Source organism: Cavia porcellus, unplaced genomic scaffold (genome assembly GCF_034190915.1).
Source record: "Cavia porcellus strain 051 isolate PalLab524CR breed Dunkin Hartley unplaced genomic scaffold, mCavPor4.1 scaffold_32, whole genome shotgun sequence".
NCBI classification, from domain to species: Eukaryota; Metazoa; Chordata; class Mammalia; order Rodentia; family Caviidae; genus Cavia; species Cavia porcellus.
The window spans coordinates 23349906-23377670 of NW_026947515.1; the positions used below are offsets into that span (position 1 = coordinate 23349906).

At 38.4% G+C, this 27765-nt stretch overlaps 1 long non-coding RNA gene across 2 annotated transcripts in view; it reads right to left on the bottom strand.

The window, feature by feature from the left end:
- Positions 1-389: 389 nt before the first annotated feature.
- The window catches only part of LOC106027664 (uncharacterized), a 49195-nt gene continuing 21819 nt past the window's right edge, over positions 390-27765 (bottom strand). Inside the window, exons 5-7 of one of the 2 annotated variants that reach the window (XR_010045319.1) lie at positions 23236-23453; positions 20449-20643; positions 390-1065 (exon numbers count right to left, since the gene is read on the bottom strand). This is a non-coding gene — a long non-coding RNA (uncharacterized LOC106027664). The remainder of the gene's footprint in view (positions 1066-20448; positions 20644-23235; positions 23454-27765) is intronic. The other variant, XR_010045318.1, reaches the window with a different exon arrangement.

Below are 27765 nucleotides of genomic sequence, written 5' to 3' on the forward strand. Positions count from 1 at the left end.
CATACTAGCCACAGGCCCAAAAGCCTTTGATTCAATGTGTAAGTTTGGAGAAGGCCCAGGGTCCGTCTTTAAATTGCTCCAATTACATCTTGTATGAATGATTCACTTGAGCTTTCCAGAGGAGGGATTCTGGGTTCCCTTATCAGAATAAAGCCATCAGGTAGGCTTTAAAGTCAGTGGCTAGACTCAGGGGTTATTAGAGACAGATCCAGGGGCTATTCCTAAGGGTGTAGAGGACAAGCCTTGCCAAGCCACGTTGTATAGGAAGAGACTCTTAAGTAACTTTATTTATTATTGATGCTGGAATCAAACTCTCGACCTCATGCTTGCCAGGGAGGTGCTGTGCTGCTGAGCTATATCCCCGGCCTCTAAGTAATTTTAGCCAGTCATACACCTTGATAATTTTTATTCACTTAGTGAAATTTTAATTTTACCAATAAAAATCTATTTTGCTACCCACGCTGTTACTTAGGTTTCCAGCTGTTAATTGATTGTACTAAATTTGTACCGGTAGTTTGTTTTCATTGGGCACAGTAAGATACATGGACATGCAAACAAAGATTATGAAACAAGCCTATATTCACAGGTCCTCAGTAACAGGAGGCACTGCACACCATGAAGAGTCTTGGGCATGTGAAGAGACATTAGTTGTCACCAGGGATTAGCTAGCTGTCACAAAAGTCGGAGCATCAAGAACACAGTAAACAAGGAATAGATGTGGCATCCTTAGCTGAAGGGCTGTGGCTGCCTGCCCCAGAGTGTGGTGTTTTGTGCTGTCACCTGCATGATTAACCAGCTGGGCCAGTCCTATGGTAAAGTGGCTGAGCAGCCCCAGAGTTAAAATCCGACCTGCCCTTGCTGACAGTGCCACCCAGAGCACACTGCCACAGACATTACACAGCCCACCAATGGCAGCCAGCTCCTCCATTCTGGTACAACTTATTCCATTGTGTTTGGCTCTCAGTTCTGTTTTTGCTTCTGAGAGGTGTCCCATGCCTCCTGTCGCTGGAGCCCGGCGAGTTTGTTTCTCCTTCACGATCATCATTCCCACGTCTGTGTGTCTTCCTGTGTCAGATTAAAGATACCACTAACTTCAATACAATCAATAATGAGATCTTGATAATTAGTGTACTGATATCAAAATAAATTTCTATCAGTAAAACAGTGACTTATGAGTTAGTTAGCTTGTTGGAAATGGGTTCTCATTGGTGAACTAGTAAACTGTTATTTCTAGTGAGCCACTAACTAATTGAACATCAATTTTAGGGCTTCACTATTTAATTGTCTTGTCATGTCTTTCCCATTTTCCATTCCTTTGCCTTTTTCTTGTTTTTTAAAGATATTTTCAGCAGTATCTTCCAAGTTTCCTTTTTAAACATTTAAAATGTTCTACTCTCATGGTTGTAATTTGCAAAAGCACTATTTGATTTTTTTTCTGAAAAAAGAACTGTTATTCTCCACTTGTTTCATAGTTGCTGAATCATTTCTTATTTCAGGAAGAATGTTACAGTGTTCCTTTTTCATTTTTGGCAAGTGAAGTTGATATAATTAAACCCTACAGTACTAATAATTGAGCTAAATAGAAATGATCTGGTTAATCAAATTAAAAGGCTGAAATTGTTAGATGGGATTGAAAAAAGACAAGACCCTACTATCTAATTTTGTGTTTTCTACAAGAAACCCCTATCAAATAAAAGAATACAAATAGATTAAAATTTTCTTTGTATTGGGAATTGAACTCACAACCTCTTTTTTTTTTTTTTTTTTTTTTTTTTGTCTTTTTCGGTACCAGGGATCGAACTCATGACTGCCTGCTTACAAGGCAGGCGCTTATGCTGCTGAGCTAAATCCCCAGCCCCCTCACAACCTTACTCTTGACAGGCAGGTGCTAATGCTGCTGAGCTAAATTCTTGGTCTAAATGTTTTTTGAAAATGGAAAAATATGTATATAAATGTTCATCAGTAAATTGAATTTCAAAACAAGGAATAATATCAAGAATAGGAACTATACAGTGAGATCTTGTCTCAAAAAATAAAAAAAAATCAGGAATAAAGAGAGAGTTACATGATGATAAAACAATTAATTTATGAATTTTCTAAAGTATATATGCACATCAAGCAGAGCCTCCAAAGTAAAGCAAACACTGATTGCCTGGAAGGAGAAATCAACATGACCACGATGCGATGCCTAGCACACACTTTTTTGTTGCTGTTTGTTTTTGAGACAGGGTCTCGTTGTGTAGGGCAGGCTGGCCTTGCACTTGTTATGTAGCCCAGGCTGGCCTCAAAATCCTGCTGATTCTCTTACATCTGCCTCCTGAGTGCTGGGACTACAGATGTGTGCCACTTCTCGCAGTTTTGTTATGATTTATAAAATAGAGAAGATGAATATTAGGAATGAAAAGGGGGACAGCTACAAGTGAGTATCTTTGTAAAATATTTATTTTTATATTAAATTTCTTTGGTCCATTGTTGGGGATCAAATTCAGAGCCTTGTGAGTGGTAGGCAAGTGTTCCACTACTGAGCTACTCTCACAGCATTTAGTAAATGTTTTTGAAATGGAAATTTGGATTACATAATTGCCATAAAACAAATATATGTAAATACAAATAGCACATAAATTACATTACTATTATTTGGTATTTTTGAGACAGGGTCTCACTATGTAATTTGTGCTGGCTTTGAACTCACTTTGTGGCCCAGGCTGATCACAAATTCACAATGATCCTTGAGCCTCAGCCTTCCAAGTGCTGGGATTACAGGCACACACTACCACACCTGACTACATCATTACTACCTTATGTATGTCTAATTATATCATATTAAAGTATGCTCATGAAGTCCAGAATTAAAATTACTAAAGAAATTGAGTTATGCATTTAAAATTTATTTTTAAAATATATTTAAGAAACAGATTATTCCTATGTTATTTCAGAGGCTGGGGAAAAGGAAAAATTCTGAATTCACTTTATGAGCTTAGTTGAGCCCAAGATGAGGAAAAGAACATTATAGGGGCTGGGGATTTAGCTCAGCGGCATAAGCGCCTGCCTTGCAAGTGTGTGGTCATGAGTTCGATTCCTAGTACCGGTAAAAAAAAAAAAAAAAAAAAGAACATTATAAGCCAAGCATGGTGGTACACATCTGTAATTCCAGCACTCAAGAGGCTGAGGCAGGAGGATTGCTGCAAGTTCAAGGCCAGCCAGGACACATAGTGACAACTATATCAAAGGGAAAAAAAAAGGAAAATAGACAATGTCATTTAGAAACTTGATGTAAAATTTTAAATAAAACTAGCAACCCAATGGAGCACAGTGTTTAAACAGACATGCACACAACAAGCAAATAAGAACTAGTTACACCCAAGGAAAGGTTTTGCAAGAGTATGATTTCTCACTAGAAAGTCTTTAAATACAATTCATCACAGAAACACTAAACTTTTCAAAAGAAATCAAGGAAGAAAGAAAATATTGACACACTTTTTAATATTTGCTCATCTATTTACCATCTCTAGTCCTTCTCATTGTATCTTCAGGTTTGAATCACACCTGGTATCACTTTGCTTTGCCCCAGGGATTGCCACCAGGGGAGAGTTTCTCTCCAGGGGTCCTGGGCACCGTCTCGAGGTGCTCTTGCTATCCCGGGCTGCTGTTGGCCTCCAGTGGGCAGAGGCTAGTGAGGCCGCTACAGACTCATTACTGCCAAGTTGCCTCCACAGAAAATCGTTGGATTCCCAGTCTCCAGCGCTGTGGCTGAGATAATGTTTTGTTGGGAAGGCCTCCTTTAATATTTCTTATAGGGTAGATCTGCTAGCAAGGAATTTTGCAATTTTGGTTATTTGTGAATATATTTAAGCTTTCATTTCTTTCTCTTTCTTTTCTTCCTTTTTTCCTTCCTTTCTTTCTTTCTTTCTTTCTTTCTTTCTTTCTTTCTTTCTTTCTTTCTTTCTTTCTTCCTCTCTCTCTCTCTCTCTCTCTCTCTCTCTCTCTCTCTCTCTCTCTTTCTTTCTTTCATTTTACTGGATATTGTACCCAGAGTCCTCACACTGAGCTACATTCCCAGCCATTTTGTTTGTTTGTTTTAAACAGAAAAAAAGTAAAAATAACAGTTTCAAAACAGGCTAGTAGGAGAGTAACATTAATCAATACAGTAGTGTTATATTCATAGTAGTTGTTCATAGTACCAAATATAGGCATGAAATATTGTTCAAAAAGTATTAGCATATGCTTGATTTTATTATGTCTGAAGGTCTGGGCAGTTATTTTGAAGATAACAAGTGGCATAATAGTAGCCATGTTGATTTCCTATTATCCTGTTTTGAAGTCCTGTATCACTTTTATTGTTTTGTTTTGATTGGCTTTATTCTGTTTTGTTTGGTTTTATTCTCTTTAAAAAAGTATTATCACAAAACTTCTTTGTGAACGAACTAGGGGAAATTAGCTATATAACTATCTTTTTTTTTTTGTCTTTTTCATTTTTATCCGTACCGGGGATCAAACTTACGACCGCCTGCTTGCAAGGCAGGTGCTTATGCCGCTGAGCTAAATCCCCAGCCCCATATAACTATCTTAATTATCATGTATGTATATATTTTTCTTTTCCCTTCCTGCCTTTCCCTTTTCTCCAATCACAGTGTTTCTTGTCTTTTGAAATTTCTTCCTTATTCACAAATCTATTGTACATTCTGGATCTTATTTATTTGTTCAGTTTCTCATGCTAATGAGACAGTATGATGTTTACACATGTGGGTCTGACTTATTTTACTTGTGAGTATGGTCTCGAGTTACATCTACTTATCTATAAAAGTCTTAGGTTTACTCTATGGCTGAGTAGTATTCCATTATATAAAAAACACATCATTTTTATCCATTCCTCAGTTGATGGGCATTTAGGTTGCTTCTAAGATTTAGCTATTACAAATTGTGTTGCTTTAAGCATGAGTGCACACACATCACTGTGGTATGATGTTTTCAAAATTCTTTCTGGGAGTTATACTCAAATAATTCAAGGAAAGAGGCACTATGGTGACTACTATTATTTTACGTTGTCTGGTGGTGAAACACAATGATGCTTAAATTGTTTGGTTCTGACCTATGTTGTTCTGTTACAATGTCCTCTTTTATCTCAATCTCCCCCTTTTTAAAAAAATTAATCTATTTTTTCTTATTTTTTAATTAAGGGAAAACTAAATTAAAAAATAGTGGGATATATTATAGTAACTTTTTTTCCCTATTAACCTGATTTGAATCCCAGTATTGCTCTCCCCATCTTGTTATGTCTGATTTTACTATATTCTATTTTGTTTGATAGTATCAAGTTTGAGGGTATAGGCAACCACTTTGAAAGAAATAAGATTTACTATGATGCCCATTATGGTTTGACTATTATCTTCTTTTGAAGTCCTGTAAGGTCTCCAGAGTATATTTTATTGGTCTTGTTCTGTACTGTTTTGGTCAATTCTATTATACCTGGTGATATAGGCAACTCTTTTTAAAATAGCAAGAAGCACAATGGTAACCATTTTTGATCACCTGGTATTCTATTTTTGCATCATGTACTATGTCCATCCTTCTGTTCTAACTGACTCTGTTTTGTTTAGTCACGTTTAGTTTTATTCTCTTCACAAAAAAAGTAATAAGAACTGTGGGAGTAATAAAACCCCAAAAGTGTAATTGTTATTGTAAAAAAGAGAGGGAAAAAAGTGGCCTAAAGGATATAACTGCATGTATATTTAAGTGTGTAGGATAGAAAAACATATTACTGAGCTTTTGTTGGATCGTTGAACAGAACTGTCTGCAATCTCACTGTATGAATGTCCACTTTATATGCTTTAATTTTATAATTTGGACAACTGTTTCTAAGATGACAATATGTAACCTATTAACTAGTGATTTCTTACTATTTTTTTTTCTTGAAATTCTGTATTACTTGTACCCTTTTACTGCTTTGTTTTTTAATTTCCTTTCTTTTTTCTCTTTAAATAAAAAAAAATTCTTTCTGGGAAGATACCCAGAAGGGGAATAGCCATTTACAATGGATTTTAGTTTAGTACAGGTTGAAAGATATGGGTTTAGTTTTAAACTTTGGCATGTAGAAAGCCAGTTTTTCTGGCATCACTTATTAAAAAGGCTATCTTTCTTCAAGTGAAGGTGTTTTGCTCCTTTGTCAAATATAACATAGCTGGGTATGTTTGGAGTTTCAGAGTCTTGTAATCTATTGCATTGGTCCTTGGGTCTGTTTTTTTTGCCAGTACCATACACAGTAGTTTTGTAGTGTAGTACTATTTTTTTTTGGCTTCCAAATGAATTTTAGGATTGTTTTCTGTGTTTTTTTTTTTTAATTATGAAGGGGTATCAGACTTTGTCAAGTTGTTTTTCTGCATCTATTGAGATAATCATGTTTTTGACCTAGGTTCTGTTAATATTGTATATTACATTTATTGATTTCCATATGTTGAACCATTCCTGCATCCCTGGGGTCAATCTGACTTTGTCATGATAAATAATCTTCTTGATGATTTGCTGCATTGTTTGCCAGTATCTTATTGAGGATTTTTGCATCTGTGTTCATTAGAGAGACTGGCCTACAGTTCCCTTTTTTGGTTGGATCCTTCTCTGATTTTGGTACCAGCATACTGCTTGGCTCCAGGGATAAGCCTGGGAGTATTGCTGCCCTTTCAATTTCATTAGAGTTTGAGAAGTAGTGGCATTAGATATTCTCTAAATTTCTTGTAGAATTCAGCACTGACTCTGTCAGGACCTGGGCTTTTCTTTATTGGTAGGTTTTTAAATACATCTTTAATTTCATTGACTGATATTGGTTTATTTAGAATTTTTATATCTCACATGATAGCCATTACAAGAGACATGTTAATTATAGAAGTGCCTTTGCTGCCACAAATAATCAACTTATGTTTGAATTGCAAGTATATGAATAGATTACAGTAGCTGCCACATGGGCTTGGAAGGAATTTCCTTTAAAGCATGAGACACCCCTGGATTTGAATTCCATTCCTCAGAGTCCTGATGAAAATTTTCAAGATTTTGTGGCATACTTATTGCAGGTTAGTGGGAAGATTATAAGTGGTACAGAGCCTAGCAAGTTAATTGTTCAACAACTGGTCTTTGAAAATGCAAATAAATGGTGTAAAGAGGCTTTAGGAGCCTGCAAAAATGCACTACACTGTCTTAAAGGATTCAAGTTTGTGCAGACATTGGCTCTGCATATGTGCAGGGGGCTCCCTTTGCAGCAACTATCACTCAGGTTCTATTTCCATAGCTTAGAAGAAAGAGAAAGGGGGTTGGGGGTTTAGCTCAGCGGCATAAGCACCTGCCTTGCAAGCAGGCGGTCGAGAGTTTGATCCCCAGTACTGATAAAAAGGAAAACGCCGGAAAAAAAAAAAAAAAAAAAAAAAAGAAGAAGAAGAAAGAGAAGGAAGGTTACTTGTTTCAGCTGCAGAGGGACATTTTGCCTGAGATTCTCTGTGGTACCTGTAAGTGCAGCATAGTCCCTTCAACAAAAACTTTCTATCTGTCCAAAGTGTAGATGAGGATATCACTGGGTCACTCGAGTGGGTTCAAAAGTGATGTGAAAGGTTGACCTGCTCTGGGAAACTTCCAGCAGGGGCTGTCACAACCCTGCAAACAACAAGGGTGCTATGGCTCAGAGAGCTTCCCGGAGATGGCCTGGCCCTACTGGGCATGGCGGGCTCCTAGTGGTTGGGAGGTAATGTGGTCCTGACTTGTGGTTTACTGATTTTTGTTTAAAAAAAAATACTCTTAACAATAGACAATTTCAAATAATCAATATGACACCAACCAACCTGTAAAATGTCTGAAAATTCAACATGTGGCTATCATTGACTGGTAATAGGCTGGTTCCAGCATATCAGTGTCTCATGATGAGTCTGACATATGGTAGTGTGAATTCCCAAACTCTGTTGTGTTTCAAAATTATTGTTTATTTTAGGGGTATTTGCTTCCAATTTATGATCAACATAACTCTGTGTTTATTTAGGTCTCTTTGCATTCTTATGTCAAGTTTTAGAATACACTGCACAGCTTTTGTGTTCAGAAGAAACTATAAATTTATATACTTGAGTGGGGAGAAAGCAGCTTAAAACAAGGCTAGGGAAAAAGTAAACTAACACACATCTATCTGGACCTCTGCAGACTTTAAAAAGGTTATTTAACCAGAAGAAACTGCTGCTTTCTGCTCCTCTCACCACTTCTCACAGGCCCCGATGAGAGGGAGGGAACCAAACAGCTCCACTGAGCCTGGAGCTTGGTCTGGACAAGGGGAGGTGGGAGGAACAGTGTTGCCTGTTTGAGGTGCAAGGGCAAAATGTTAGGTTCTAATGTAATACAATATTGATAAACTAGATACTGCTTCTTAAGGATTGTTAACCCTGTGTGGTGATGTTCAAGCTGTGAAAAGATAGAAATAAGCATGTCTTTATGTCTGGAAACCAACTTTAAAAATGTGTCTGTTTGTCAAGTTGACAAGGGATGGATTTTAATGGTTATTACTTTGTGTCAACTTGAAAAGCTTAAAAGCCTGACTGAATGACTTGGCAGTGGGGAGCGTAGGGCCCTCACTTGTAAACATCCTTGTCCTGTGCAGGAGGAGGGAATGGGCATGGTTGTATGCTAAGCTTGCCCCGGGGGGAGGTAGCCTACTTACAAGGTAGGCGAGAAAAGGAGGCTTATTCTTCCTCCTCTTTGCTCTTGCTCCCTTTGCTGTTCTGCTACCAGGAACAGTTATACCCTTGGATGCCATTCAACAGGCTGTTTCCATGCCACCTTTCATCACAGTGCTTCTGCCTTAAGCAAATAGCTCCATTGAACTGACAACAAATTGTTCAAGAATATTCCTTATGTGTAATACATTTTCCCCTCACCCTCTATGGAGGTTAATCCCTGAGGGTTACACCCCAATTGTCTCTGGCAAATGGATGTGATTCACATTCCTGAGTTTGGCTCTTTATGCTAGATCCATGTTTATTTTCTTTCTTCTTTCCTTCCTTCCTTTCTTATTTTCTTTTGTACTTGGAATTGAACTCAGGACCTCATGCTTGCCAGGCAGGCACTGTGCTGCTGAGCTAAATCTCTGGCCAAGTCCACGTTCTAGTAGACACTTCCTCAGGATTTATTTTTGTTTCTGCCTTCACTGGCAAAGTGGCCAAACATATCAGTGCTTGTTGCTTTGATGCCTTGAGTACCTTGGCTGCCCACAGGCCCTCAAGACTGATGATATCCCAGCCTGTACAGGTGCTACCTTCCACACATTTTGTAAGACTTTTCCTATTTCCCTTACCACGGAAATTCCTTATAATCCTAAAGGTCTAAAAATTGTTGAACAGGCTCACCATATGCTCAGAATTCAATTACCAAAAAAAAAGTGGAGAGAATCCTTCCCTACCAAAAATTTATACCACTTAATAGACTCCACTTAGCAGTATATACTATTAACTTTTTTTTTTTTTTTTGCCCAGGAATCAGATTCAGAATTTGTGCTTGCCAGGCAGGCACTTATGCCAGTGAGCTACATCCCTGGCCCTATTAACTTTTAAACTCCTACTGGAGAAGGGACTATAGAAGCAGAAAGACAATTCAATCAGGTAAAAGAGAAAATTTTGTAAGGGTCCTTTGGAAAGACCATCATCCTGGACAATGAAAGGGATCCAGCCCAGTGCCGACTTGGTGTTTTTTGTCTTTCCAGAGAATGTTGAATGGCCTATCTGGGTACCAGAGCATTCTGTGTGGTTGTATTATGGGCCAGATCTGGAGAAGGAGTTGATTTCACTGTTCCAGAAGCTGATGCTCAGTCCTATGACAATGATGCTTTGGAGACAGTTCTACAGCCAATAGATAGAGATGGGGCTGGTCCTGACCTATGGCCAATTGAAAGAATTGACCTAGAGCCTGTTTAGCTGCTGCGCCTGGCCATCGGTCTGCAGAGGAGGAGCTGGGCAGATCTGGGGTGCCCTCACTGGCCTCTCTGCGTGTCTGGAGGACTCTGGATATCTCCGCCCAGACGGCTGGAGTCCCCCCAGGCTTCCAGGTGCAGTGAAGGGGAGAGGTGGGTTTGAGGCTTCCACATCAGCCTCCCCATTCCGGTTACACTTGGAGAACTGCTGAACTCCCGACGGGTGGGCCGGCCCACACTATCAGCCAAGCCCAGCCTGTTTTGCGGCCACGCCTAGCCATCAGTGTACAGAGGAGGAGCTGGGTGGATCTGGGGTGCCTGCATCGGCCTCTCTGTGTGTCTGGAGGACTGTGGATATCTCTGCAAGCAGGGAGGGTCCACAGGTTCCTGAGGCACCGCGGCCTGTGGTGAGTACCCTAACCCGGCTGCGATTGAAGAACTGTGGAGCTTCCAAGGGGCAGGTGGGCGCACAGTGTCCCTGAGGCTGAGCTTGTCTGGAACTGCGGAGTTCTGAGCAGGCAGAGGAGGGCCACTGGTTCTGTAGGCCCAATGGCTTGGGGTAGCCTGGTGCCAGAGTCTCAGTAGCTCTAAACATAGAAGGGGATTTTCAACAGATCCTGAGGAAGCTTTCAAATAACACTTGAAACACAGAAATATAGGAAAATGACAAAACGAAAGACCAAATTACAACCTCAAACCTCCAGCCCATCTCAAGAAACCCTAGGAGCGATGTATATAGAAGAAAATATATCCCATCCACCTCATATATCGGACACAATAGCTACTGAAATTGACAAGCAACTCCAGGAAGCTTTAAAGAAATTCAAACTCGAAATAATCTCCCAGATAAAAGAAGAAATGATAAAAGAAATGAAAGAGATTCTAAATATATCTAAAGAAAACACAGATAAAAAATTGGAGGAACTAAACAAAAAGATAGAATCCCTAGACGAGCAATATAAGAAACAAACAGAATACATAATGCAGATGCACAGAGATATACAGGAAATAAAAAACTCCACTGAAAGTTGTAAAAACCGCCTTAATGAAAGTGAAGATAGAATTTCAGACCTTGAAGACAGGATTGCAGCTAGTGAACAGGAAAGGAAAGATCTTTTGAAAATAACAAGGAATCAGGAAACAACAATTCAACAACTGCAAGATGATGCAAAGAAGAATAACATAAGAATGATAAGGATTAATGAAAGAGAGGGAGACAACATGAAGGATGTCAGGAGGATATTTAGAGAATAGCTGAAAATTTCCCAAGCATGAGATCAGAAACGGACATCAGGATCAGTGAAGCATATAGAACTCCAAACAGTCATAACCAAAATAAAACTACACCCAGACATATAATAATCACCATCCCAGAAATCCAACACAAGAATAGATTATTAAAAGCTGTCAGAGAGAAAAGACAGATCACTTATAAAGGAAAACCTATCAGAATCACAGCAGACTTCTCAGCACAAACAATAAAGTCAAGAAGAGCATGGAGTGAAGTATTCCAGATCCTAAAGCAAAATGATTTCCAACCAAGACTGATATATCCTGCAAAACTATCATTCAAAATAGATGGTGCAATACAATACTTCCATGACAAAGAACAGCTGGAGAACTTCATGAACACCAAACCAACCCTGCAAAAAATATTGAAAGACAGTTTAGATACACAAAGGAAAAAACCACTAAGCAAAGCAAATAATTAAACAGAACAGAAAGATAAAGATGCAACAGTAGAGAGATAACATTCCCACAATTAACCAGCATTTAACAGTAATAACCATTAATGTAAATGGTCTCAATGCACCAATCAAAAGAAACAGACTAGCAGAATGGATCAAGAAACAAAATCCAACCATATGCTGTTTACAGGAAACCCATCTAACCCAGAAGGATACTCACAGACTGAAAGTCAAAGGATGGAAAACAATTCTTCATGCAGCAGGAATCCAAAAAAAGGCAGGAGTAGCCATTCTGTTTGCAGACAACGTGAACTTTAAACCAACAATGACCATAAAGGACAAAGAAGGTCACTACATACTCGTAAGGGGAAAACTCCAAGAGGAAGAGATAACTATCTTAAATATATACGCACCAAACTCCAGAGCACCCAGTTATATAAAACAATTATTAACAGAAATGAAAACTCAAATTATCAGTAACACAATTGTAACAGGAGACCTTAATACACCACTGACACCAAGGGACAGATCAACCAGACAGAAAATGAGCAAAGAAATAACAGAACTGAATCACACCTGTGAACAAATGGGTTTGATAGACATATACTGAATGTTCCACCCAACAACATCAGAATACACATTCTTCTCAGCAGTATATGGATCATTTTCTAAAATAGACCATATATTAGCCCACAGAACATATTTAAGCAAATGCAAAAGAGTTGAAATCATCCCTTGCATATTATCGGATCATAGCGCTCTGAAATTAGAAATTAATGATAAAAGATACTGCAAAAATTCCGCAAACACATGGAAACTGAATAACACACTCTTGAGTAATCAGTGGGTCACAGAAGAAATTAAAGAAGAAATTAAACAATACCTAAAAGAAAATGAAATGCAGATACAACTTACCGGAATCTGTGGGCTGCAATGAAAGCTGTCCTGAGAGGAAAATTTATTGCACTGAGTTCCCACATCAGGAAAACAGAACGAATACAAATAAATAACTTGATGCTACACCTCAAACAGCTAGAAAAAGAAGAGCAAGTCAAGCCCAAAGCCAAAAGAAGAGAGGAAATTATAAAAATCAGAGCAGAAATCAATGCAATAGAGACTAAGAAAACAATCCAAAGAGTCAACGAATCAAAGAGTTGGTTCTTTGAAAGAATAAATAAAATCGATAAGCCCCTAGGCAACCTTATTTTAAAAAGGGAAGAAAAAGCTCAAATTCATGCAATAAGAAATGAAAAAGGAGAAATCACTACAGACCCAATAGAAATACAGAGGATCATCAACACCTATTTCGAAAACCTCTACTCTCAAAAGTTTGATAACACAGAAGAAATAGATTCTTAGAAGCATATGAAGTACCAAAGCTAGATCAAGAGGATGTAAAACTGTTGAATAACCCAATCTCTGTTACTGAAATTGAAAATGTAATTAAGTCCTTACCCACAAAGAAGAGCCCAGGCCCAGATGGATTCACTGCAGAATTCTACAAGAAATACAAAGAAGACCTAATGCCGACACTCCTCAAACTATTCAATGAAATTGAAAGGGAAGCAATCCTTCCTAAGTCATTCCTGGAAGCAAATATTACTCTAGTACCAAAACCTGAGAAAGACCCAACTATAAAAGAGAACTATAGACCGATCTCCCTAATGAACACAGATGTAAAAATTCTCAATAAAGTATTGGCAAATAGGATCCAGCAAATCATCAAGAAGATTATACACCATGACCAAGTGGGATTCATCCCAGGAATGCAAGGATGGTTCAACATACGCAAATCAATAAATGTAATCCACCATATCAATAAAGCCAAAAATAAGAATCACATGATCATTTCTATAGATGCAGAAAAAGCCTTCGATAAGGTCTAACACTTATTCATGATAAAAACTTTATAGAAAATTGGAATAGATGGTCTTTACCTCAATATAATAAAGGCCATTTATGACAACAGCCAGCATCATACTAAATGGCCAAAAATTGAAAGCCTTTACTTTAAAATTGGGCACAAGACAAGGATGTCCTTTATCACCACTCCTATTTAATATAGTACTGGAAGTACTAGCCAGAGCAATTAGGCAAGAAAGAGAAATAAAAGGGGTAAAGATAGGAAAAGAAGAAGTTAAATTATCATTGTTTGCAGATGACATGATACTCTACATGGAAGACCCCCTAAACTCCATTGAAAGACTCTTAGATACAATAAATAAATTCAGTAATGTGGCTGGATACAAAATCAATACTCAGAAATCAATAGCATTCCTATACACGAACAACAAAATCACAGAGAGGGAAATAAGAGAAACTGGACTATTCACATTAGCAAGCAAAAAAATGAAATATTTAGGAATTACTCTTACGAAAGAAGTGAAAGACTTATACAGTGAAAATTATAATACACTGAAAAAGGAAATTGAAGATGATCTCAGAAAATGGAAAGACATCCCTTGCTCATGGATAGGAAGAACAAACATTGTGAAAATGGCCATTCTCCCAAAACTGTTATACAGATTCAATGCAATCCCAATAGAAATACCATCAACATACCTTATAGATCTAGAGAAATCACTCCTAAATTTCATCTGGAACCAGAAGAGACCTAGAATTGCAAAGGCAATTCTAAGCAGCAAAGACAAAGCAGGAGGCATCACAATCCCTGACTTGAAGTTATACTACAAAGCAACAGTAGTAAAATCAACATGGTATTGGAATCAAAACAGAGCCGAAGATCAGTGTAATAGATTAGAAGATACAACCACAACTACAAACACACTCAACCACCTTATCTTTGATAAAGGAGCCAAGCAGGTTCACTGGAAGAACGACAGTCTCTTTAATAAATGGTGCTGGAAAAACTGGCTCTCCATTTGCCGAAAACTAAAGCTAGACCCATGTCTATCACCATGTACTAAATTAAAATCTAAATGGGTCAAAGATCTGAATATTAAAACAGAAACACTAAATCTATTGGAAGACAAATTAGGTAGAAACCTTGGAGACATAGGAGTAGGTAAAGAATTCATGAACAGGACTCAAACCGCACGGGAAATACTTCCCAGAATCAATAACTGGGACCACTTCTTATTAAAAAGTTTCTGCATGTCAAAAGAAATCTCCAGCATAGTGAAAAGATAACCCACAAACTGGGAAAAGATTTTAGTGAACTCTCTCTCAGACAAGGGCCTCTTGTCTAAAACATGTAAAGAATTAAAGAAACTCAGACCTCCAAAATTCAAAGATCCAATCCAAAAAAGGGCATCTGAGATGAATACGCAATTCTCAGATGAAGAAATCCAAATGGCAAATAAATACATGAAAAAATGCTCATCATCATTGGTCACTAGAGAAATACAAATTAAAACCCCACTGAGATACCATCTCACTCCTGAAAGAATGGCCAGGATCAAGAAAACCAACAACAAATGCTGGAGAGGCTGTGGGGAAAAAGGAACTCTCCTGCACTGCTGGTGGGAGTGTAGACTGGTACAGCCTTTGTGGAGATCTGTCTGGAGATTTCTCAAAAAGTTGGGACTGGAAATCCCATTTATTCCAGCTATTCCACTTCTAGGCATATTCCCAGAAGAACTGAAAGCATCATACCACAGTGATATATGTGCACCTATGTTTATAGCAGCACAATTTGTAATCGCCAGATTTTGGAAACAACCCAAGTGTCCATCAACTGAGGAATGGATAAAAAAGTTGTGGTATTTCTATACAATGGAGTATTATTCAGCTATAAAGAAGGATCACATTGAGATATTTATCAATAAATGGGCGCAGCTTGAGACCATACTCATAAGTGAAATAAATCAATCTCGCATGTGTGAATACCGAATAGTTTCCCTAATGTAAATAATGATTCAAATATATAAATATATGTGGCAATCATGATTCCCCATTAGGTGGCCTTCAAGCCTTATAAAGTTTTCACTCATTAATTAGAAAGGCTTTATTCTGGGCTTCTTGATATGGAAATATTTGAAGCTAGAGTATATGAAGTTTTATCCAAATACTTCAAGGAAAAAGACAGAGACTATGGTAACTACTATTAAGTCGGGTTATATGGTGGTGAAGTACTAGGTTGCTGAAACAGTCATGCTTTGACCTCTATTGTTATATTGTTATGTCCTGTTTTATCTCAATCTCCCCCTTATTCTTTTAAAAAAATTATTTAGTCATTTCTTATGTTTGTCTTAATTAAAGAAAAAATTTAAAAAATTAGGATATATAAATAGTAACTCTTTTTGATTTCCTATTAACTTGTTTTGAAGTCCTGTAATACTTCCACGATCTTGTTTTGACTGATTAGACTCTGTTCCATTCTATATGATAGTATCAAGTTTGAAGACATAGGCAACTACTTTGAAGGCAATAAGATTCACTAAGATACCCATTCTGGTTTGACTATTGTCTTCTTTGGAAGTCCTGTAATGTTTACAATGCCTAAGTTTTATTGGTCTTGTTCTCTACTGTTTTGTCCAACTTTATAATATCTAATGAGATAGACAATTCTTTTTAAGGAAACAAGAGACAACGTTGATAACCATTGTTGATAACCTTGTACTCTGTTCTACATCATGTGCTATGTCTATCCTTGGTTTTGACTGACAGCTTTGTTTTGCCATATTTGACTGTATTTTCTCCCACCCCAAAAAAGTAATAAGCACTAAGGAGTAATAAAATCCAAAATGTGTAAATTTTGTTGTAAAAAAGAGAGGGAAAAAAAAGAAAAAAAAAAAAAGGAAAAGAGCTCTAACGGATATAACAGCAAGTGTGTTTAGGGGTGTTAAATAGCTGACTATATCAATGTTTTTGGATCATTGAACACAGCTGTTTGCAGTCTCCCTGTTTGAAAGTCCACCTTGTATTCTTTGATACTGTGATTTGAGCAACTATTTTCAAGATGATAATATGTAATCTACTAACAGGTGATTTCTTACTGTTATTTTTTTTTTGTAGTTCTGTATTATGTGTACCCTTACACCACTTTGTTTTGTGTTTTTCTCTTTTTCCTCTTAAATAAAAAAAAAAAAAGAATTGACCTAAAATACCCAGGAGATGTTAACCAAAACTGGGAGTCCAAGGTCTGAGTAGGTGGTAGAGGGCTTGGAGATAATCAAGCTGAAAGTTACATAAAAGAAGGGGGCACAGAAAATGGGTAGATATAATACATACTTTCAAAGAAAAAATAAACAGTAAGAAATCACTAGTTGATGATTACATATTGTCTTCTTACAAATAGTTGTTCAAGATACAAAAGTGGAACATACAAAGTGGGGATTCATTGCGGGTTTCATTGCTCCCACGGTCCTTATTACTTTTTTTGGAAGAGAGTAAAACCAAATGTGAGATAACAGAACAGAGTCGGGCAAATCAAAAGGGTGGACATAATAGATAATAAATGTGTAATAGTGATTGTACAAAAGAGAGGAAAAGAAAGTGCTCTAAACTATATAACTGCATGTATATTTAAGTGTATAAGATAGAAAATGATATCACTGAGTTTTATTGGATCATTTAACAGAACTGTTTGCAGTATCATTGTTGGAATGTCCACTTTACAAGCTTTAATTTTGTGACTTGAACAATTATTTGTAAGACGACAATATGTAATCCATTAACTAGTGATTTCCTACTGTTTTTTTCTCTGTAAATCTGTATAACTTAAAAAAAAGAAATGATTGAAAAATACTGTGAATAATTATTTCTAAGATGACAATATATAATCCATTAACTAGTGATTTCCTGTTTATTTTTTCCTGTAAATCTGTATAACTTGTACTCTTTCTCTGCTTTTTTTCTTTTTCTCCTTAAATAAAATTAAAAAAAAAAGAAAAACAAACAAACAAACAAACAAAAAAAAACAAAGTGGGGATTCAAACAGTGAGACTGCAAACAGTTCTGTTCAACTATCGAACAAAAACTTAGTAATATGGTTATCAATCATACACTTAAACATACATGCAGTTATCCATATCTTCATTTATGTTGAGATTAAACAAACCAAAGCAGGCTAAAATCATTCTGAACAAGGAATAATAGTATTGATGGATTTCACATCATGACACTCTAGGATCAGCACAGGGTACTGTAGTGTCTCTTTTTCTTCAAAGTATTTGTTCATTTCATCATGCATTATAAGATCAGTTCTCATAAACTGTTTATTGGTTCTACGCATGCATGAGTCTTAACATGTATTTCTATCCTTTCTATATTAGAGGGAGAAACAAAACAAAGCAAGGCAAAACAAAACATATTCCTATAGACACATGAAATAAAAAAGATATATAAAACCACTGTACAAGGAGTTCTATGGATACTTGTTGTCTCGTGTTATCTTCAATAGAATTGTCTATATCATCAGATATACTATAATTGAGTACAGCAGTACATAAAAATATTAATAAAAACACAACTTTGTAGATAGTATAAAACTTCAAAAACAGGTGATAATTAAACCAGAATGGGTATTGTAGTGAATCTTGTCATCTTCAGTGTAGTTGCCTATACTCTCAGACTTGATAGTAATGTTAATCGTAACAGTTTTGAATAAAATCTGTCGATACCAAACAGCAATCAAACAAACCAGATTTAACTAAGATCAGTCATGATAAAACAGTATAAGTTATAAGGGTTCCAGATTAAGTTAATAGGAAATTACAGATGATTACTGAATTATATCCTGTTATTTTTGGGGATAGCTGTCTGTGTCCTCAGATCTAGCGCAAGTAGACAAACTGGGACAGAATAAAATCTAAGCAGAGTGGTGTGAGTAATGTGGGTCTTAAATCCTGATACACTATTAACAATATTCTCTGCCTTCTTTTTTAAGACTATTCCTCCCCTTTCACTCCCCCAGTGTGCACTGTGCATTTTTGGGTCTCACCACCACCCTCAGTTTTTACATTGGGGAGCAATCTGCTATTTACCTAAGTGGTTCTGAACCTTCTCCCTCCTGGACTTGATCTCTAGTTGTATTCCTTTACCTATTAAAGCTTGTCTTTCTAACCTATCCACAAACACTGGTCTAGTCACCCCTATTACTCACTGGTTCCCTGTCACATAGAGCATTGTTTTCTCGTATTTGATTTTTGGTCCATAAACCCTTTTTCAGGTTAATTATATTTCCTATAAAGAGCTTCTCGTGGACCCTACCTCCTGATCTACTCTGCCTGTGTTTCTTTATTTTTGTGTTTGTGTGTATCAAGGCCGTCTATTAGAGATTATAGCCCACCTTCTCTGCCTCATTTCTGTTGTGCTCTTTTTCTGCCATTAGTTGTCTACTTTTCTTCTTCATTCCACTTTCTGCTCCATTCACTGAGGTCTTTCTGCCACTGTTCCTGGAATCCTGGTACTTTTCTCTCTCTCTCTAGAATGTCCTGCAGTATTCTCTGTAGAGTTGGATTGGTGGTTGTGAATTTTTCCAGTTCCTCTTTGTCTTGGAAGCATCTTGTTTCACCATTAATTTCTAGACAGTTTTTCAGGGTACATCAATCTGGGCAGGAGGTTATTTTCTTTCAGGGCTTAGAATACTTTGTTCCAAGCTCTTTTTGATTTGATGGTTTGTGTTGAGAAGTCTGCCATGATTTTGACAGGTTTTCCTTTATAGGTGATCTGTTTCTTTTCTCTTTTAATATTTTGGGTTTTTTTTGTCTTTTTAAGACAGGGTCTCTATGCAGTTCAGGCTGGCCTTGAGCTCACTTTGTAGCCTAGGCTAGTCTTGAACTCACAACGATCCTGCTGCTGCAGCCTTCCAAGTGCTGGGATTACAGGCATGAGCCACCCACCCGACTAATATTCTGTTCTTATATTGAATTTTTTGGGTCTTGATTATTATATGCCTGGGTGTAGCTCTGTTTTGGTTGTAGGTGGCTGGAGTTCTGTATGTCTCATATGTCTGAATATCATTTCCTTTTCCTATGCTTGAGAAGTTTTCCTTAATTATTTCTGTGAATAGCCCTTGTAGTCCCTTTGTTTGTACCCCTGTTTCTTCATTCACATTCATTATTATTAATTTATAGATCCTCTTGTCGTCCTCTAGCCTTAGTATTGTCACTGCCTGTTTCCTTGTTATTTTTAAGAAATTTTTCCTTTTGTGATCCCACATTGCAAACCTGTCTTCCAGTTTGGATAATCTATCCTTAGTTTCTTTCAAGCAGTTTTGCCAGCTTTTAATGGAGTTTTTAATTTCCTGGTAATCTCTTTGAAACTGCTTCATGTATTCTATTCTTCATCAAATGTTTCTCTCCTTTTTTGGTGCTCCTCCTTTCTTCTCTGTCTTCTTGAGAGGTGCTTAGTATTTCTTTTATTAATCTACTCATATCTTGCTTTATTTGGTTAAATATTTCACTTTTGAACTTGTCTATGAGGTTCCGAAGATATCTCTTGATGTCCACTGGTGCCGTATCTGATACTGCATGTTTGTCATCCTCAATCTCTTTTGTATTTACCTCTCCTGGATTGATGTTCTCAGGGTTGGGGGCTGGGGCCTTTTTTTGTTGCTTCCTATTCTCATATTTTTTGTGTCTTTCATACAGCTGTATAAAGGAGGTCCCAGTCCCTTTCCTTATTGGTTATGGTTCTTCTGAAGCACACTGGCTAGGTGATGCTACCCTAGCCACACTCCAATAACTCCAGTGTGTTATTGAGGTGCAAACAGGGGTGGCCTATGCTGCCCCCCCGGCCCCCCATCATCAGTCAACCTGCTGAGGCCTTTACTGCATTAGGGTGTGCTACTTGTAGGGAATTGGTTTGGGACAACATATTGGGTCTCAGCCAGGGGCGTGACTCAGGCCAAGCGTACCCCACCAATCTCACCTGGGAAGGGAACAACTGACTAAAGTCATTGTTGTTCCTTATTGCCAGTCCTGCTCGATTCCAAAATGTCATTCCGTTGGTGCCTCTTTCCCGTGGAAGGGTTTTATTCTCGGCACTTGCTGCAGGTCGATGCAGGTCCCTTGCCAGCTCCATTCTCCATTGGGCTTGCTGACCTCCAACTTCAGTGTGCCTATACTTCAGTGCAAGTGTGGTTCCAATGAGTTGAAGTGGCGGGAATTTGGGCTTGAGAGAGCACAGAATCTTAGCTGCCTCAATAGTAGCCCTGGCACTGCATCCACAGCAGACTACTCAACACAAACCATCAAGCCAAGAAAAGTTTGGAGTAAAGTGTTTCAAGTCTGGAAAAAAAAATTTTCTAACCTAGCTGATGTACCTTTCAAAAACTATCTTTTCTTTTTGTCTTTTTTTTTTTTTTGAGACAGGGTCTCTACTCCTGAGTGCTGGGATTACACGCGTGAGCCACCACACCTGGCTCCCTGCAAAACTATCTTACAAAACTAATGGAGAAATAAGATATTTTCATGCGAAGAACAACTGAAGAAATTCATGACCACCAAACCCACTCTACAAATAGTCCTGAAGGATAGTCTAGAGAGAGATAAAGAGGATCACAATTTCAAGGACAGCAACAAAGGAAGATCACCAAGCAGGGCAGGCAACTGAACAGATGGGAAAAGTAGGGATCCAACAGCAGAAAAATAGCATGGCAGAGATGAGCCAATGCATACCAGCAGTAACTATTAATGTAGATGGCCTCAATTCACCAATAAAAAGAAACAGGTAGAGTGGATTAAGAAACAAGTTCCATCAGTATGCTGTATATAAAAATATTTACATATTTAACTCAAAAGGAAAGCAACCAAAAAAAAGCAAGGGTAGCTAGTCCATGGACCACAGAATGGATAAGAAGGATATGGTATTTTTATACAATAGAAAGCTACTCAACTATAAAGAAGGATGACCTGGAGGCTCTTGTAGATAAATGCATGTAACTTGAGCTCATGCTCTTGGTGGAAATGGTTCAAACTCATGAGGGAGGAAATTGTGTTCTCTCTTTATAAAAAACTGAGGGAGTTAGTGTGATCTAAAATGCACAATAGAAATTGTGAAAGTGAAAGGGAAGGAAATGTCTAGAAATGGATGGTGGTTGCCACTGTTAATTTCCTATTACCTTGTTTTGAAGTCCTGTATTGTTTATATAGCTTTGTTTGGTTTGGTTTCGCTGTTTTGTTTTGCTTGATTTTATTATGTCTGATGATATGAGCAGCTATTTTAAACGTAACAATAGGCATTATGGTAGCCATTATTGATTTCCTATTATCTTATTTTGAAGTCCTATATCGCTTTCACAGTTTTGTTTTAGTGGGTTTATTCTGTTTCATCTTGTTTTGTTTTATTCTATTTAAAACAAAATTTTTAAAGATTAAAAATAAAGTAATGAAGCTGCATCCTTAGGAAAATTTTTGAATGCAAAAGATCAGGGAGAAAATTAACAAGCTCAGAAAAGGAAAACTGCCATGCTGATGCATTTTAGCCTTTCCAATCCTTGATTTAAATGACAGATCTTTCCTAAGCCATTGGAAAGAGCCCAAGTACAGGACTTCAGGCAGTGAAGAAGGTAAATGTGAGAGAACTTGGTGGTGATCTCATACACAGAAAAAAACTTTGAAATTAAAAGTTTTTTTGAAAACCATGAAACAGTTGACCCTTCTGAAGCCAGGTCATCAGAATTTAGAAGAAATGTGTACCAACACATTCCCACAGATTACTAATGTTCAGCATGGAACCGGGTACCTGAGGAATAGCCCTCTGCCTCAGCTACTATAAGATGCTTTAGCTTCTTTTGCTCATGGGATCTGAAAGGCTACAACTCAGTGATCCAGCGAAGAGGAAACAATTCAACAGTCTCTGTTTATATGTGTCACAAGATGTGACATGTCTTTGACATTCACTGTGTCACTTGTATTGGGCACTGAGACTGATGTGAAAGTACCTTTGACAGAGAGGAGCACAGGAAAAGAATTCTTCACAAGAAAGCCAGAAAAAAGACAGGGACGTGCTTCTGTGATCACAGCCCCACGCTGTGGCCCTATGTGAGACCCTAAGGCGAGATGACCAGCCAAAGAGAAGTGATGGCTTCCACTGGCCCAGGAAGAGTGAGCTGGATGACTGGCTCCTCAACTTCCAGGTGCTGGAGTCACAACTACCATTCCAACTTCCCCCAAAAGTGACTTAATATGACTGCTAGAAATTTAGGGGCACATACAAGGACCAGATGCCAGAAATACTTCTGACCTAAGATTGGGGGAAGGAATCATTCCTCTTCCACACTATATACCACCTGAGTCCCTGCACATACCAGCCAAGCTGCTCTGTCTCCAAGTTCCCAAATCAGAGGCAGCACCTGGACTTGCAATAGGCACCCAGTGGGGATGTTAGGGCTCTATCCCAAGCTCTCAGAGTGAGCAGGGGCCTGGTCAAAGAATGGAAACATAACTGGGGTGATGTGTTGCAAGAGGGCCAGTAGAAGAGAAAAGGACATGGAGATCTCATTGTTAGTAAGATTGAGAGGTGGTAGGAAGCAAAATTACATGACTCAGATGTAGGTTAGCAGACTTAGGAATAGGGTGGTCTCACATTGGTAGGAGAGGAAACAGTCTATATGAGAGCTAGGAAGATGGGGCAAGTCTGTGAGGGCAAGATTGACATATAAGCCATACTCCGAATCTCTCATTCTGCTACTGAGTGTGGAACCAAGTGGCCTACCTTACTGTAAGCTGTAACTTCCATTGGTTGCTGAAAGTGTAGGAAGAATGCCAGGAGAAGCACAGGAGCTGGGAACTGGAATGTTTTAGAAGTCAGCGCCCTTTGAATACTTGAGTTTGAACTTCACTCGGGAGGAGTGGCTTTTGCTTGATTCTTCTGGGAATTCTCTATAGAATTGTGATCTGGAAATCCTTTAGAACCTGTCTTGAGTTCCATCCCTGGTACCAAGAAAAAGGAAAAAACAAATAAACAGTGTTGAAAAAAATCTTCACGTATTCCTAGTCCTTTAGAATCTATGAAATAACTTACACCGGAAGGAGAGATACATCCTACAACTAAAAAATATGCTAAGGCCTTCCTTCATTTCAGTTGTCTTCAAAGGCATAAAAGGATTCATGCTGAGGAACAAACACCAAACATGTGAAGGTGAACATTGTGCTAATCCTTCAGTTGTTCCACTTTCCTTTAGTATACAAAAGCACACACACTGGAGAAAAAGTTTATAGATGTAAACAATGTGTTAAAGCCTGCATTTATCATTTTTTCATTCAGAGATCTTAACTCACATGGGGGAAATCATATACATACTGTATATAGTGTCCTAAAGACTTCAGTCATTCTGGGTCCCTTCAAGTATATGAAAGAATTGATACCATGCAGAAAATCTATGAACCTAAACAGTGCGGTAAGCATTTATCCCAGTTCTATTCAAAAACATGAAGGAACTGATACTGGTGAAAAGTTCTATGGATGAAAATTATGTAGTAAAGTTCTTGGTTATTCCACCTCTCTTCAATTACACAGCAGAGTTCATAATGGTGAAGAACCCTATGAACTCAACAGTGTGTCAAAACCTTCAAATTTTCCTATTTTTAAAAAATGCATGAAAAAACTCATAGTAGAGAGAAGCCCTGCACATGCAAGAACCCAAGAAAAGGATTCCAACTAAGTCTTTGTCACAGTACATTTTCATGGAGCTATATACAGAAAAAGATTGATTGTAACTGCTGGTGGGGGATAAATTACAAACAAAATTGTACATCTTCTAGATGCTGTATAGGCACAAATCAATGTACTTGTTGATGGCTCCCAGGTTTGTAAAATGGTTCCATCAAGGTCTCACAAAGGGAAAACATAACTGGAGACATTACTAGGTTGTCATTACTATGATTGTCACTGCCATCACTTGAGCTGCTTTTGTGCAATGCCTAACCTGTGCTCAAAACAACCTAAGGCAAGGGAATACCTGACCCCAAGGTTCAGGATATAAATGCTATCCTTTGTGAAAACTTGCTTATGGATGTCACTGAATTGCACTGAGCAGAAGGGCAACAGTATAATTTGGTGCTTGTCTGCATCTTCTCAAGGTGGGGTGAGGTTTCCTACACCCTGTGCAGGACCAGCACCTCACTCTTTCCCAGACCCACATTTAGCTGTTGCTTACTTGTGAGCAGTGCAGGTTGTACAGAGGTGACCTCCCCAAATTAGCTTTCAGTTTCATTAGTCTGCAGAGCCCCTATGCTTCTCTTCATGGAAGCAGGTGGCTGGTGTTAGGACTAGCATTGTTCATCATCAACAGCCATAGCTGAGTGTAGACACACAAGCTGTGATACCATGGGGCAAAGACATGAGATAATGTCTCTGCGGAGGCCTGCATAACTCTCAAGGAAAATTTCTTCCCAGAAGTGGCTACAAAGCACGTTATTTATTAACCATCAAAATTCATCAAAATTCATTAACTCTGGCTGTTCCATTCATTTTGCAAGAGTGCTTTTTTTCCTCTGTTACAAGCCTTGTCTCCCTCACCAATTTGAAAAAGCCAGGAAATGTGGATTATCTAGGGAAAGCTTCAAGGAGAGAGCAAAGCAGGTCTAAGAGAAAAACTGTGGGATCATTGGCCACCAGAAGTGCCCAATGGTTGGAACCACACAAGCCCTTTGGAGCTCACAATTTGCTATGGGAAACTGGTCCAGGACTTAGCATTTTCCCTGCTGGATTTTGGACTTGTTTTGGTCCCAATGCTTTGTATCCCCTCTTTGTACCTTTTGGAATGGGAATGTTTATCTTGTATCTTGCATGTTGGAAGTGTTTAAGTTTGTTTTCGTTTGTACAGGGTCTTGCAGGTAACCTTTGCCTCACATCTCAGAGGAGATGTAGGACTTGTACTTTTCAGCAATGCTGAAACTGTTAGGACTTTGGCAACTCTTGCAGATGGACTAGATAGATGCCTTTTGCATAAAGGGATGTGCATGAGTCTTTGGGGGTCCAAGAACAAAATGTTATTTTTCTAATGTCATATAATGTTGATAGACTTAATGCTGGTCCTTAAGGATTGTTAAGCCACATTATGATGTTCAAGTGGCAAAATGCTAAGAATAAGCATGTCCTGTGTCTGGAAACCGGTTTAAACTAATGTATCTGCTTGCCAAGTTGACAAGGGCTGGATTGTTGACTGATACATTGTATCAATTTGAGAAGTTTAGAAGTTTGAGAGACTCAGCAGGGAGCCAGGATCCTGACTTTGTAAATATGCTCATCCTGTGCAAGAGGAGGGCACAGAAGATTTGTGAGTGCTACACCACCCCAGTGGGGAGTGGCCTGTGTACAATGTAAGGGAGGCTTGTTTCTGCCTTTTGGCTTTGGCTCCTGCCTGGGAGTGTTGTGCCAGTACCCCGCCAGCCTGCCTTGCAGCTAGCTGAAACCTTGGACTGAAACTTTCACAAACTGAGCTAAAGAAACCTTTCCTTCCTTTATTTTGGGTGTTTGATATTTTGTTGCAGCAATGAGAGAAAAATAACTGACACAGGTGGTCTCCTAGGAAATTGTTAGAAGTGCAAATACCAAGTTTCACCCTAGACCTGCTGAATTAGAAGCTCCAGGGACAGGGCCCAGGAATTCAAGCCATCTAACTACTTGTGAACTTTAAGTAGGCTTGAAAACAACAGGGGTAAAGCAGCTTTTACTCCTTCAGCAGTAAATTTGTTACATTTGTATCTTCTCAATTTCAAGTGTTGAGCTGGGCGTGGTGGCTCATGCGTATAATCTCAGCATCAGGGAGGCTGAAGCAGGAGGATCACTGGGAGTTCAGTGCCAGCGTGAGCTACCCAGTGAGTTCAAGGCCAGTCTGAATTACATAATGAGACCCTGTCTCAAAACAATAACAAAAACTAAAACTAAAACCACAAATCAATTTGAACTCTTCCTTTTTATTCATTTATTTTGTCTTTATTGAGACAGGGTCTCACTATGCAGTTCAGGCTGGCTTTGAGCTCACTTTGTAACCAAGGCTGGTCTTGATCCTGCCTTGCCTCAGCCTCCTGGGTGCTGAGATTATAGGTGTACACTACCAGCTCTTTTATTTGTTTTTGTACTGGGAATTGAACTCGTGACCTCGCGCTTGCCAGGCAGGCCTTATGCCACTGAGCTAAATCCCCAGCCCTCTTTTATTTGTTTTTGAGACAGAGCCTCACTTTGTAGTTAAGGCTGGCTTTGAACTTTATACCCCAGCCTGTCTCAAAGTCATAGTGATCCACCTGTCTCAGCTTCCTATGTGCTCAGATTACAAGCATTAGCCACCATGCGCAGCCTATATACAGTATACTGGAAACTTTCTATTTCTTTATTCGTATGAGAAAGTGACCTCATGCTTGCCAGGCAGGTGCTTGTGCTGTTGAGCTAAATCCCCAGAACTGGAAACATGATTTATTTATAGTAATTTTTTTTGTTTGGTGGCACTAGGATTTAACTCAGGGTCTACATATTGAGCTATCGCAGCAGCCTATTTATTTTGTAGTACTGGGCATTAAACTCAGGGCCTTCATACTGAGCTACTTACCCAGTCTCAATTTTTATTTTGGGACTAAATTGCTAAATTGCTAGGCAGCTCTCAATCTTTCTGTTCTGCTTTAGCTTCCCAGAATGTTCAGTGTATTAAGGCTGCACCACCACTCCAGCTCTAACATTTGTTTTAAATACGTTGCATCTTGCTCATGTATTTATTTGGCTATTCCGTCATAATTGACCATTTCTGGCTTTTTTTGATACCTTTTTTTAAATGGTTTTGTTTTTTGAAACAGGGTCTCACTATGTAGTCTTCACTGGCCTCAAACTCACTACATAGCCCCACTGGCCTCAAACTACAGCGATCCCCTGGCCTCATTCCCCAGTGCTGGCATTCGAGGCATGTACTACATGCCCAGCTTTTAGCAATATTTCCGCCTCAGCTTCCCCGGTACTAAGGATTACAGGTGGGTGCCATCATGCCCAGGCTTTGTCGGTAGCTGTTTTGATTATTACTAATACATATGGAGATACAAGTCAGATATGGTAACACATGCCTATAATCCCAGCGCCTGTCTCAAAAAGCCACAAACAAACAAAAATGAAAATTACCTAGATACAGTTAATATAACAGAGGTAATTTTCCCATCTAGGGGACATGAGGATTATCTACATACATTTTTGGTTGTCACCAAGTTTGAGGAGTGTTATACACATGTAATGAATAGAAGCCAAGGATTCTGTTAAACA